Source organism: Rana temporaria, chromosome 10 (genome assembly GCF_905171775.1).
Source record: "Rana temporaria chromosome 10, aRanTem1.1, whole genome shotgun sequence".
In the NCBI taxonomy this organism is placed as follows: Eukaryota; Metazoa; Chordata; class Amphibia; order Anura; family Ranidae; genus Rana; species Rana temporaria.
Genome location: NC_053498.1, coordinates 82948851 through 82962109, shown reverse-complemented (window position 1 = coordinate 82962109; position 13259 = coordinate 82948851).

Sequence of the window (13259 nt, the reverse complement as noted above, 5' to 3'; positions counted from 1 at the left end):
CATCACCATCACCATCATTCTGGCTCAATCCATTCCCACATTTCCATCCCACCTCTATCCATCCCCTGATCCTATCCTGGCTCCATCCATTCCCCCAATCCCATACCTGCTCCATCCACCCCCCTGATCCCATCCCAACTCCATCCATTCCCCCTAATCCCATCAGGCTCCATCCATCACCATCACCATCATTCTGGCTCAATCCATTCCCACAATTCCATCCCACCTCTACCCATCCCCTGATCCCATCCTGGCTCTCTCCACCCCCCCCATTCCAGCTCCATCCACCCCCATTCTATTCTGGTTTTATCTCCCACCCCGATCCCAGCCCAGCTCCATCCATCTCCTAAATCCCATCCCGGCTCCTTCCATTGTCGCAGGTTAAGGGGGGAGAGCCTCACCAATGCACTAGCCTGGTAAGTGCTGGGGGTGACACCATGTTTTACAGCAGGTGACACCAACCCTAGTGACCAGTGGCGTAACTAGAACCTTCAGGGCCCAGATGCAAGAAACCATGAAGGGCCCCCCTGACCCCCGGACAGGGCTCTTTTCTGCGAGCCCAGTGGCGGAACAGGGCATGGTCACAAGTGGGTGGCTGCATATATAGGAATCGATTTCTCCATTTCCCCCTGCTTCCCCCTGAGATCGGTTCCTCTATGTCAGTGTTTCTCAATATTTTTCCAGTCAGGGCACCCTTGAAGTATACCCCTAGGTGAATGTGGCTACACTACAACCCCCCATGCAACTGTGTGAATTGTATGCAGTTGCAGCATAGTGGTGATGCATTTAAGGGGTTAAAACAAGCGGTCAGTAGGCAACATATTGCTTCTTTACTGGCTGTCAAATGCCTCTGAAAAGCGATCTGAGCATGGATCGCTTTTCAGAGGAACAGCATTTTTCTTGCTGGTACTATGAACAAGCAAAAAAAAAAAAAAAGGCTCTGATTGTACACATATAGAGGGTCAGGATTAAAAGCGCATACATATAAAAACAAACACATAAATATAAATGCACATATGCACGCACATATAAACCAGTGGCGGCTGGTGCTCAAAATTTTTAGGGGGGCGCAGGCAAACTAAAAAAAAAAAAAAAAACATTAATTGCAGCCACTGTGCCCATCAATTGCAGCCACTGTGCCCATCAAACGCTGCCACTGTGCCCATCAAATTCTGCCACTGTGCCCATCAAAAGATTCCACTATGCCATCAAACGCCACCACTGTTCCCATCAAATGCCGCCACTGTTCCCATCAAATGCCGCCACTGTGCCCATCAAATGCTGCCACTGTGCCCATCAAATGCCGCCACTGTGCCCATCAAATGCCGCCACTGTGCCCATCAAATGCTGCCACTGTGCCCATCAAATGCTGCCACTGTGCCCATCAAACGCTGCCACTGTGCCCATCAAACGCTGCCACTGTGCAATCAAATGCCGCCACTGTTGCATCAAATGCTGCCACTGTGTCCATCGAACTCTGCCACTGTGCCCATTAAATGCTGCCAGTGTGACATCAAATGCTGCAACTGTGCCATCGAATGCCACCACTGTGAATCCCCAACCGCTCGCCCGGCACTTACCCTGTCTCAGTGGGGCAGTGGGTGACGGCCACGTGCGGGGTCCTCCATGCATCTCCTCATCCTCATCTCTCGTCCTCTCCTCCTGATAGGCGTCCAATAGCCGCACCTATCATTTCAGCCAATCAGGTGACGGGTAACAAACCCGCACACCTGATTGGTAGAGAGGTAGTTCAGTGTTAGGAAAGTGAATATTAATTCGCCTTTCTAACACACCTGTATTTTAGGCACCCGGTGCCAGAAAAGGGGCTGGACACCTAAATATGGGATTGGCAGCGGTGGCCATGGATAGATTCATGCTATGCATGAATTTATCCATTGGTCATAGAGGGGGTGACTAGAGAGAGGGGGTGGCGCCCATATGGATGCACCGTCACTGATAAACACATGCACATACATACACACTCAAATACATACATATGCACACACAAATGCATACATGCATACATGCACACACACACACACACATGCATACATGCACACACACACATGCATACATACATACATGCACACACACATACATATGCACACACACATACACACATATGCACGCACACACACATACATATATATGCACATACACATGCATGCATACATACATACATGCACACACACACACATGCATACATACACATACACACATGCACACACATATAAACACACATACAGTAGATAGATAGTCGTATAAAAAAAAACATTTACCTTGGCTCTTCATGCCAAGTACTGCACTGTAGGGGGAGACAAAGAGCACAGCACACACTGCTTTCACTTTAGGTTAATGTGACAAGCTCCCTGCTCAGTTCGGCTGACGATCAGGGAGCTCATCTCAGCCACCCCTGCCACTCCTCCTATGGAAGGGCCCCCTGCAGCAAGGGGCCCGGTTGCCATGGCGATCTCAGCAACCTCTATAATTCCGCCACTGCTAGTGACGTCACTGGACAGGAGGTTGGAGGAGGTTCAGAGAAATATTTGCATTTTCTCGATAATTACAAAGCATTCTCTTATAATGACACGTACACATGATCGGAAATTCCAACAAGAAAACCGTGGATTTTTTTCCCGGCAGAATGTTGGTTTAAACTTGTGTTGCATACTGTACACACGGTCCAACAAAATTCCAACCGTCAAGAAAGAGGTGACGTACAACACTACGACTAGCCGAGAAAAATGAAGTTCAATGCCGAACATGCGTCGACTTGTTTCCGAGCATGCATATAGGCGATCAGAATTTCCGACAAGAACTATGCCCGACGAAATATTTGAGAACCAGCTCTTAAATTTTTGCTGTCGGAAAAACCGACAGAAATAGTCCGATGGGGCCTACACACGGTCTAAATTTCAGACCGAACGCTCACATCATACTTTTCTTGACGGATATTCTGATCGTGTGTACACGGCATTAGATGAGTTGGAGAGTGTGACTCCACTGCCCTTCCCCTCCACCTCCCCCAATTGGGGAAAATCATTCTCTAAATAGCACCCATGCTGGGAGGAATTATTATGTTCTTAGATTGTTGAGGATTCTTGGCAGGTCTTTTTTAATCAGTTTGGTATACTAGTATTTTGATTCTGTGTAATAAACTTATTTGTAATTTGACTGCAGGTGGTATTTATTTTTTTGAAGCATTGCTGTTATATACATTGAAAGATGTGTTTTGTAGGTATATACATTATATGATGTCCATGGTACAGTAGTCCATAAATAGTCGTTTTGTTTTTAGGTTTAAAGGGGTTGTAAAGGTAATTTTTTTTCCCGAAATAGCTTCCTTTACCTTAGTGCAGTCCTCCTTCACTTACCTCATCCTTCGATTTTGCTTTTAAATGTCCTTTTTTCTTCTGAGAAATCCTCACTTCCTGTTCTTCCTGTTCTTCTGTCTGTAACTTTACACAGTAATGCAAGGCTTTCTCCCTGGTGTGGAGAAAGCCTCTTGAGGGGGGAGGGGGCGAGCAGGAGTGTCAGGACACTCTCTACTTTGCAGATAGAAAAAGCACCTGTGTGTTAGTGGGCGTCCTGCTCGCCCCCTCCCACCTTAAGAGGCTTTCTCCACACCAGGGAGAAAGTCTTGCATTACTGTGTGTAGTTACAGACAGAAGAACAGGAAGTGAGGATTTCTCAGAACAAATAAGGACATTTAAAAGCAAAATAGAAGGATGAGGTAAGTAAAGGAGGACTGCACTAAGGTAAAGGAAGCTATTTAGGGAAACATTTTTTTACCTTTACAACCCCTTTAATACCATTTTAAGGGTTTTATTCCACCAGCTACCAGCTATGTAAAATATAAATCAGTTTGTTCCAGGGCCAGGATAAATACATTTTCTATCAGCACAGAGCCTGAGGAGGAGGTGAGTACCGGTACACAGAACAGGGGGTTAATACCTGTTAGGGCTTAGGCCGGACATACACGGTGCAATATCTGAATGATGCCTGTAGCTGCAGGCATCATTCAGATATACCACCACAAAGTCCAGGACGTCATATGACGTACCCTGGGCGCCAAGTGGTTAAAACACAAACTTCACCTTTTACAGTTTTAAAACCTAAAAACCTGATGTCATGTACACCTACTTTCATTTTTTGTCTCATGATCTTAAGATGTTAACCTCCTGACACCCGCGCTATAGTCGAATGACGGCTACAGCGCGGATCTCAAAATCCAACTAGATGTCAATTGACGTCTGCCCCTTTGGGCGTTCCCCGCGCGCGCTCCAGAGCACGCAGCGGGGAAACTCTGTGTTGGCCGTGTCCCTTGGACACAGCCAATTACAGATCGCCGCGAACGGCCAATCAGAGTGGCCGTTTGCGATGCGATCTGTGCGGCCAATGAGAGATGATCTCATATGTAAACATATGAGATCATCTCTCATTGCCGGCTCACACAGAGACAGCGTCATGTCTCTGGAGAGGAGACCGATCTGTGTCTCTTGTACATAGGGACACAGATGGGTCACCCCCCCCAGCCACCCCCCCCCCACCTACAGTTAGAACACTATATAGGGAACATATTTAACCCCTTCCTCACCCCCTAGTGTTAACCCCTTCAATGCCAGTCACATTTATACAGTAATTAGTGCATATTTATAGCACTGATCGCAGTATAAATGTGAGTGGCTCCAAAAATGTGTCAAAAGTTTCCGATGTGTCCGCCATAACGTCGCAATCCCAATAAAAATCGCAGATCGCCGCCATTTCTAGTAAAAAAAAAATAATAAAAAAAAATAATTCTGTCCCCTATTTTGTAGGCGCTATAACTTTTGCGCTTATTGCGATTTTTTTTTTTTTTTACCAAAAATATGTAGAAGAATACGTATCGGCCTAAACTGAGAAAAAAAAATGTTTTTTTTTTTTAAATTGGCATATTTAATATAGCAACAAGTAAAAAATATTGCATTTTTTTTCAAAATTGTCGCTCTTTTTTGTTTATAGCGCAAAAAATAAAAACCGCACAGGTGATCAAATACCACCAAAAGAAAGCTCTACTTGTGGGGAAAAAAGGACGTCAATTTTGTTTGGGAGCCACGTCGCACGACCGCGCAATTTTCAGTTAAAGCGACGCAGTGCCGGAAGCTAAAATTTCACCTGGGCAGGAGGGGGGTATATGTGCCCAGTAAGCAAGTGGTTAATACATGATTGTTTGAGCATTACTTTTGTAATTAGGTAATGTATAAAAACTAACAATTGCAGCATCAGTCATACAGTGAGGAAAATAAGTATTTGAACACCCTGCTATTTTGCTAGTTCTCCCACTTGGAAATCATGGAGGGGTCTGAAATTGTCATCGTAGGTGCATGTCCACTGTGAGAGACATAATCAAAAAAAAAAAATCCAGAAATCACAATTTATGATTTTTTAACTATTTATTTGTATGATACAGCTGCAAATAAGTATTTGAACACCTGTCTATCAGCTAGAATTCTGACCCTCTGCTTGGTGAAAAAAGGTCCACTGTTGGAGCAATCATTAGAAAATGGAAGAAGCTAAACATGACTGTCAATCTCCCTCGGACTGGGGCTCCATGCAAAATCTCACCTCGTGGGGTCTCAATGATCCTAAGAAAGGTGAGAAATCAGCCCAGGACTACACAGGAGGAGCTGGTCAATGACCTGAAAAGAGCTGGGACCACCGTTTCCAAGGTTACTGTTGGTAATACACTAAGACGTCATGGTTTGAAATCATGCATGGCACGGAAGGTTCCCCTGCTTAAACCAGCACATGTCAAGGCCCGTCTTAAGTTTGCCAATGACCATTTGGATGATCCAGAGGAGTCATGGGAGAAAGTCATGTGGTCAGATGAGACCAAAAAAGAACTTTTTGGTCATAATTCCACTAACCGTGTTTGGAGGAAGAAGAATGATGAGTACCATCCCAAGAACCCCATCCCTACTGTGAAGCATGGGGGTGGTAGCATCATGCTTTGGGGGTGTTTTTCTGCACATGGGACAGGGCGACTGCACTGTATTAAGGAGAGGATGACCGGGGCCATGTATTGCAAGATTTTTGGCAACAACCTCCTTCCCTCAGTTAGAGCTTTGAAGATGGGTCGAGGCTGGGTCTTCCAACATGACAATGACCCGAAGCACACAGCCAGGATAACCAAGGAGTGGCTCTGTAAGAAGCATATCAAGGTTCTGGCGTGGCCTAGCCAGTCTCCAGACCTAAACCCAATAGAGAATCTTTGGAGGGAGCTCAAACTCCGTGTTTCTCAGCGACAGCCCAGAAACCTGACTGATCTAGAGAAGATCTGTGTGGAGGAGTGGGCCAAAATCCCTCCTCCAGTGTGTGCAAACCTGGTGAAAAACTACAAGAAACGTTTGACCTCTGTAATTGCAAACAAAGGCTACTGTACCAAATATTAACATTGATTTTCTCAGGTGTTCAGATACTTATTTGCAGCTGTATCATACAAATAAATAGTTAAAAAAATCATACATTGTGATTTCTGGATTTTTTTTTTTATTATGTCTCTCACAGTGGACATGCACCTACGATAACAATTTCAGACCCCTCCATGATTTCCAAGTGGGAGAACTTGCAAAATAGCAGGGTGTTCAAATACTTATTTTCATCACAGTATACTGTAGATATTCCAGTATATTGAAAAAATACCCTGTAACTGATCTTTAATCAATCAATGAAAAGCCAGCTTGAACATATTTTGGTCCTTTGGACTATAGCCTGACCAAAAAGACCACTTCCGGCATTACAGCATGCTATATGTGTGGCCATTCCCATCTACAGTATATCTTCCAATTGTCTGGTATCAGCTTGAATGGCTCTCTGTGTGGTCAGGTTTTCAGCAAACCCATATTCAAATTCCAGCAACACTTTGATATCAGGGGGATCTGAAGGCATGTCAAAGGTGAGATAATCAGTAGCTGTGTGATTACATAGCCAATAATAAAAAAAATTGTAAATGTCATTGTTTTAAATAAGCAGACACATTATCTTAAACATATCCAGATTGAGGCTTTGGACTTTAAGCAAAATGCTTGTGGAGATAGAAGTTTGACCCCCCTGGAGTGTTTTATCGTTGACATAATTACCTTTAGAGGCAACAAACACATGGTTTAGTAACCAGTGAAATGTAATTAATATAAATGCTATCACTGTGGAATGTACCGGAGAACAGAAAGCTATAAAACTTGAGATTTATGTTACACCTAAACAATCGACAGACCAATTAAAGTTAGAATTTTTTTGCCCATTTCCTTTCATGAAAAGCTTCAGAAAGGTGATACTGAAAGTACTTGAATGAAAAAAGTGGCAGCCAAGCAAAGGAACACCAGTACTTACTGGAAGCTATGACTCTTGAGTCAACCACAATTTTAGCCTTATTTGTACAGTATTTACCAATAGTTCTGATATCAGCTAAAAAGGCCTTATGCCGCGCACACACGACCGTTTTTCGGGTTCTAAAAAACTATGTTTTTTTATGTCAATAAAAACGATCGTGTGTGGGCTTCAGAGCATTTTTCGGGTTATAAAAAATGGGCAATTTTTTTTTCGAACATGCTATATTTTTTCGAGACGTTTTTAAGGTTGTGAAAAATGGTCGTGTGTGGGCTTTAACGACGTGAAAAATCTGACATGCTCAGAAGCAAGTTATGAGATGGGAGCGCTAGTTCTGGTAAAACTACCGTTCATAATGGAGTAAGCACAATTCATCATGCTGTAACAGACAGAAAAGCGCAAATCGTCTTTTACTAACACAAAATCAGCTAAAGCAGAACAAAGGGTGGCGTCATGCGAACGGAACTTCCCCTTTATAGTACCGTCGTACGTGTTGTACGTCACCGCGCTTTGCTAGAGATTTTTTTTTTCACGATCGTGTGTAGACAAGGCCGTTTTAATGATCGGGTTGAAAAAAAAACGTTTTTTCTAGACCCTTAAAGTGGAGTTTCTCAAAAAAAAGCAATAACCTCTAAAATTGAGAACTCAAAAACTCAAAATGTGACAGCAGGAAGATTAATAGGCATCCAACACATTCGGGGACCAACAGTCCCAGCACAGTGACCAAGTTCTGAAGGACCTTGTGCAACCCTGAGCACTGCAGGAAGAACAATGATGCATCATGCAGCGTGTTAAATGTTCATTCAGGCAGCACTGCACTGAAAGTAAGAGGGGCTTAAAGGGGCATACTTAACTAGAACCTGAGCCTTCCCAATGTATACACAGCACATGTGTCACAGTCTTCATACCTGTAGCGCCCTCCTAGGTAGGTGCTAGAGTGAGTGTTTTTGTTTTTTCTGGTTAAAGGAGTTGTAAAGGCAGAATTTTTTTTTATCTTAATGCATTATATGCATTAAGATTAAAACCTTCTATGTGTAGCAGCCCCCCCCCCCCCCAGCACCCCCATAATTACCTACCTGAGCCACTTCTCTCTTCACGGCTTGGGTGCCCCCTGTAGCAAGCTGCTGGCTAAGGGCCACTCAAAAAGGGAGGGGAGGGGAGAGGAGCAGCAAAGAGGGACCCGGGAAGAGAAGGATCCAGGCTGCTCTGTGCAAAACCAATTGCACAGAGGAGCTAAGTATATAATGTTATTTTTACAATCATTTTAATAATGAGACAGCTAGGCAAATCTATGTGTTGTCTGCTTAACAGAGAGCTGTGATTTATTGATAGAGTCTGCTCAGTGTGCTCTGGTGTGGCTCATGCTGTCTTGAGAGTTTCACACTGATCCAGTAGCTATAGAGTATAATGGATAGTGGGAGGAAACCTGGCAGATGAGAGCATGGACATCTGCACAGCCCTGGCCAATTAGAAGGGGACGTGTCCCAATGCATGCTGGGTGACTGTATTTATATCTGAAGGACATATGGGCCCGGGGTCTTCTGCAAAAGAGAGGTCCAAGTGAGGAGGTGGCTGTCAGCCCTCCTCAGTGCAGGCTGCCATGCGGCCTAAGGTGGTCAACCTGAGGGCCTGAATTGTTGAAGTTGCAACCCATGGTTCTTGTGAGAGTAGACTGAGGAAGGATGTCCACAGATCCTGTCTGGTACTGCTGAAGAAGGCTGCTGTGTGTGCCTCAGAAGCCTTGTGAGTACAGACCCCCAGAAGAGATTCATAGGACTTGTGCTGTTAGATCCCCCTCTGGGTGCTAGAAGTCAGCTACTGCTACAAAGAACTTGTTCATTCCATATAGGCCCTGTATTGTCCTACATATAATCTGCTACACCATCCTAATAAGAGAGTTGTCCTCACCTTTGAATAGTTAATTTTGGAGTTTCCTACTATTTCCCTTCTCCTATCCAAGTTCTCCAAATAAATACAAAAACAAATCCCCTAGAGTGGTCATTGTGCACCTGGCTATGTGAAAATAACCTGTAACTGGCTGTTGATTAATCAGTGGGAGGCCCGAGCAAAACAAAATCCAAGCGGCTCCTGCGGGGGCACCACTACATACCCACAAAATATGTTTTAAATACTGTGCCACAGACATATTTAACACAATTATTTGTAAAAACTGAGACTCTATTATTTATGATTTCCTGAATACAGACACACATTTTTGGGATCCTGTCTTAAAGCAGAGCTTTATTAAAATTGTTCTAACTCTAATTCTCACCACTGTGACTGTTGTCCACCAGTTTCCTCTGCATCCCTTTTACCAACTGCCTACCTCTGCTCTTATTGCACCCCTCTCCTTCCACTGCTCACCTTTTATTGATTTCTTTAACCACTGCTTACTTCTACTTTTCTTTTTACACTGTTCACATGTTTTACATTGCTCATCTCTACACTCCCCTGCACCCCTCCTTCACTGCCCCATCTGTATTCCCCTGCACCCCTCTTACACTGCTAACACATTTACCTCCTGGATCCTTCTTACACTGCTGCATCCCCCTGCACCCATCTAACACTGAAAACGTCTTTACTCCCTACACTCATCTTATATTGCTAATCTCTTTAACCCATGCATCCCTTATACACTGCTAGCCTCTTAACTTCTGCCATCTCTTGTACACTACTCACCTATTTACCCTGCTGCATAACTCGTAATATGCCTACAGTGCCTTGCAAAAGTATTCACCCCCTTGGCATTTTTCGTGTTTTGTTGCCTCACAACCTGGAATTAACATGGATTGTTTGGGGATTTGCATCATTTAATTTACAGAACATGCCCATAACTTGAAAGATTTTTTTTTATTGTGAAGCAAACAACAAATAGGACAAAATAACAGAAAAAGTCAATGAGCTAGATTAACAAAGAGTTTACGTCGGCGTATCTATTGATACGCCGCGTAAGTTGAAAGATGCGCCGTTGTATCTATGCGCGCTATTCAGGGAACTAGATACGCCTGAATTCGTGCTTCATCCGACCGACGTAAGTCTTAGTATGCCGTCGTATCTAGGGTGCATATTTACGCTGGCCGCTAGGGGCGCTTCCGTAGATTTACGCGTAGAATATGTAAATTAGCTAAATACGCCGATTCACGAACGTACTTGCACCCGCTACGCCGTTTACGTAAGGCTTACGTCCGGCGTAACGTTACCCCTGCTCTATGAGGCGCAGCCAATGTTAAGGTATGGACGTCGGAACAGCTGTCAAATTTTACGTCGTTTACGTAAGTGTTACGTGAATGGGGCTGTGCGTAGGTTACGTTCACGTCGAAAGCATTGAGCCGACGTTTCCTAGGGAGTATATGCGACGTGATTCTGACCATGTGCTCGCATGCGCCGTACGAACGGCCATTCATTTACATGGGGTCATGGCTAATTTAAATGAAGAACGCCCCCTACCTGCCTATTTTGAATTAGGCGGGCTTACGCCGGCCTATTTACACTACACCGGCGCAACGTACGGCACCAGATCTTTGAGAATATTGGTCTGGGCTCCCTATTTTACGTTGACGTAGCGCATATGAGATGCGCTACGCCGGCCAAAAGATATGCCGAGCTACCTGAATCTAGCTCAATGTGCATAACTAAGAATATCCTTGTATTTAGCATCATTCATCTTTCCTTCAACTCTGACGAGTTCCCCAGTCCTGACAGCTGAAAAACATCCCCACAGCATGATGCTGCCACCACCATGTTTCACTGTGGGGATGGTGTTCTTTGGCTTACGCCAAACATAGCATTTTCTTAGATAGCCAAAAAGTTCAATTTTAGTCTCATCAAACCAGAGCACCTTCTTCCGTACATTTTGGGAGTCTACCACGTGCCTTTTCGATAACTCAAAATGTGCCATTTAGTTTTTTGCTGAAAGTAATGGCTTTCTTCTGGCCACTCTGTCATAAAGCCCAACTCTATGGAGTGTATGGCTTATTGTCGTCCTATGTACAGATACTCCAGTCTCTGCTGTGGAACTCTGCAGCTCCTCCAGGATTACCTTAGGTCTCTGTGCTGCCTCTTTGATTAATGCCCTCCTTGCCCGGTCGTGAGTTTTGGTGTGCATCTTGGCAGATTTGCTGTTGTGCCATGTTCTTTCTATTTGGTTATGATAGATTTGATGGTGCTCCTAGGGATCATCAAAGATTTGGATATTTTTTTATAACCTAACCCTGACTTGTACTTCTCAATAACATTGTCCCTTACGTGTGTGGAGAGTTCCTTGGTCTTCATGGCAGTGTTTGGTTAGTGGTGCCTCTTTTGCTTAGGTGTTTCAGCTTCTAGGGATTTTCAAAAAGTGTGTATATGTAATGACAGATCATGTGACACTTAGATTGCACACAGGTGGACATAATTTCACTAATTATGTGACTTCTGAAGGTAATTGGTTGCACCAGAGCTTTGTATGGGCTTCATAACAAGGTGAATACATACGCACATGCCAATTATAATTTTTTTATTTCTGAAAAATAGTTTTATGTTTATATTTTTCTAATTTTACTTCACCAACTTAGAATATTGTGTTTAGATCCATCACATATTATTCATATTAAAAAAAACATTTAACTAAGGGCTGTAATGTAACAACATAGGTAAAAAGCCAAGGAGGGTGAATCATTTTTCAAGGCACTCTACATTACCTAAATAAAAGAGCCTGAAATATAAAAATTTCAATGTGAATGCCAAATTGAAAATATTGTTTAAGAGTAATGCCACGTACACACGACCGTTTTTCGTGTTCTAAAAAATTAAGTTTTTTTTTAACGTCATTAAAAACGATCGTGTGTGGGCTTCAGAGCATTTTTCAGGTTCTCAAAAACGACCAATTTTTTTTTTCGAACATGCACTATTTTTTCACGACGTGTTTAACGTTGTCGCTTTTTGGGTTGTAAAAAATTGTCATGTTTGGGCTTTAACAACATGAAAAACCTGCGCATGCTCAGAAGCAAGTTATAAGACGGGAGCGCTTGTTCTGGTAAAACTACCGTTCGGAATGGAGTAAGTACATTTATCAAGCTGTAACAGACAGAAAGGCGCAAATCGTCTTTTACTAACACGAAGTCAGCTAAAGCAGCCCAAAGGGTGGCGACATCCGAATAGAACTTCCCCTTTATAGTGCCGTTATACGTGTTGTACGTCACTGCGCTTTGCTAGAGCATTTTTTTTCACGATCGTGTGTAGGCAAGGCGGTTTTAATGATCAAGTTGGAAAAAACTTTTTTTTTAGAGCCTGAAAAACATTGTTTTTTACAACCCGAAAAATGATCGTGTGTACACGACATAAGTGTTGGTGTTGTTTTGTCCAAATTAGCAATTATGACTTTGCCAATCAAGAATGCCACACGCTCGATCAGTAAGAAAGTGTATCAAGAGATGTAAACATACTTGAAATTAACACATACACATTTAATACCATGCTTGGAATTACCAAGGTCTAGTTAATATATTTGTCAGCAGTGTGTTAATGACAGCTGTCTAACCTTTATGGTAATGAGAATCCAGTCACATGATCATTCAAGATTTGCCCTTTGAATAGTGGTTTAGAACAAGACACCACAATGTAAGAGGGCTTTGAAAGATGTTAATGGCCATCAAATGATGACTGCATCATCAGTTACCTGGCAAGCTGATTTGTGCAAAGGAAAGCCAAGGAAAGCACAAGGCAGTACAGAAACCTGGAATGACATCAATAGGGCTCCCTGTAGACATCTGGTGTCCATAAGGAGGTCACGTCTGAAGGAGAGGGTGCACTGGAGAGAAAGGGTTTGTGGTGAGAAAATTAGCAATGCTCAAGTGACTTTCCCAGCCTTTGAGGTTTACAAGCTCTTTTAAAGTGTGTCTGTTAGAAACACAGCT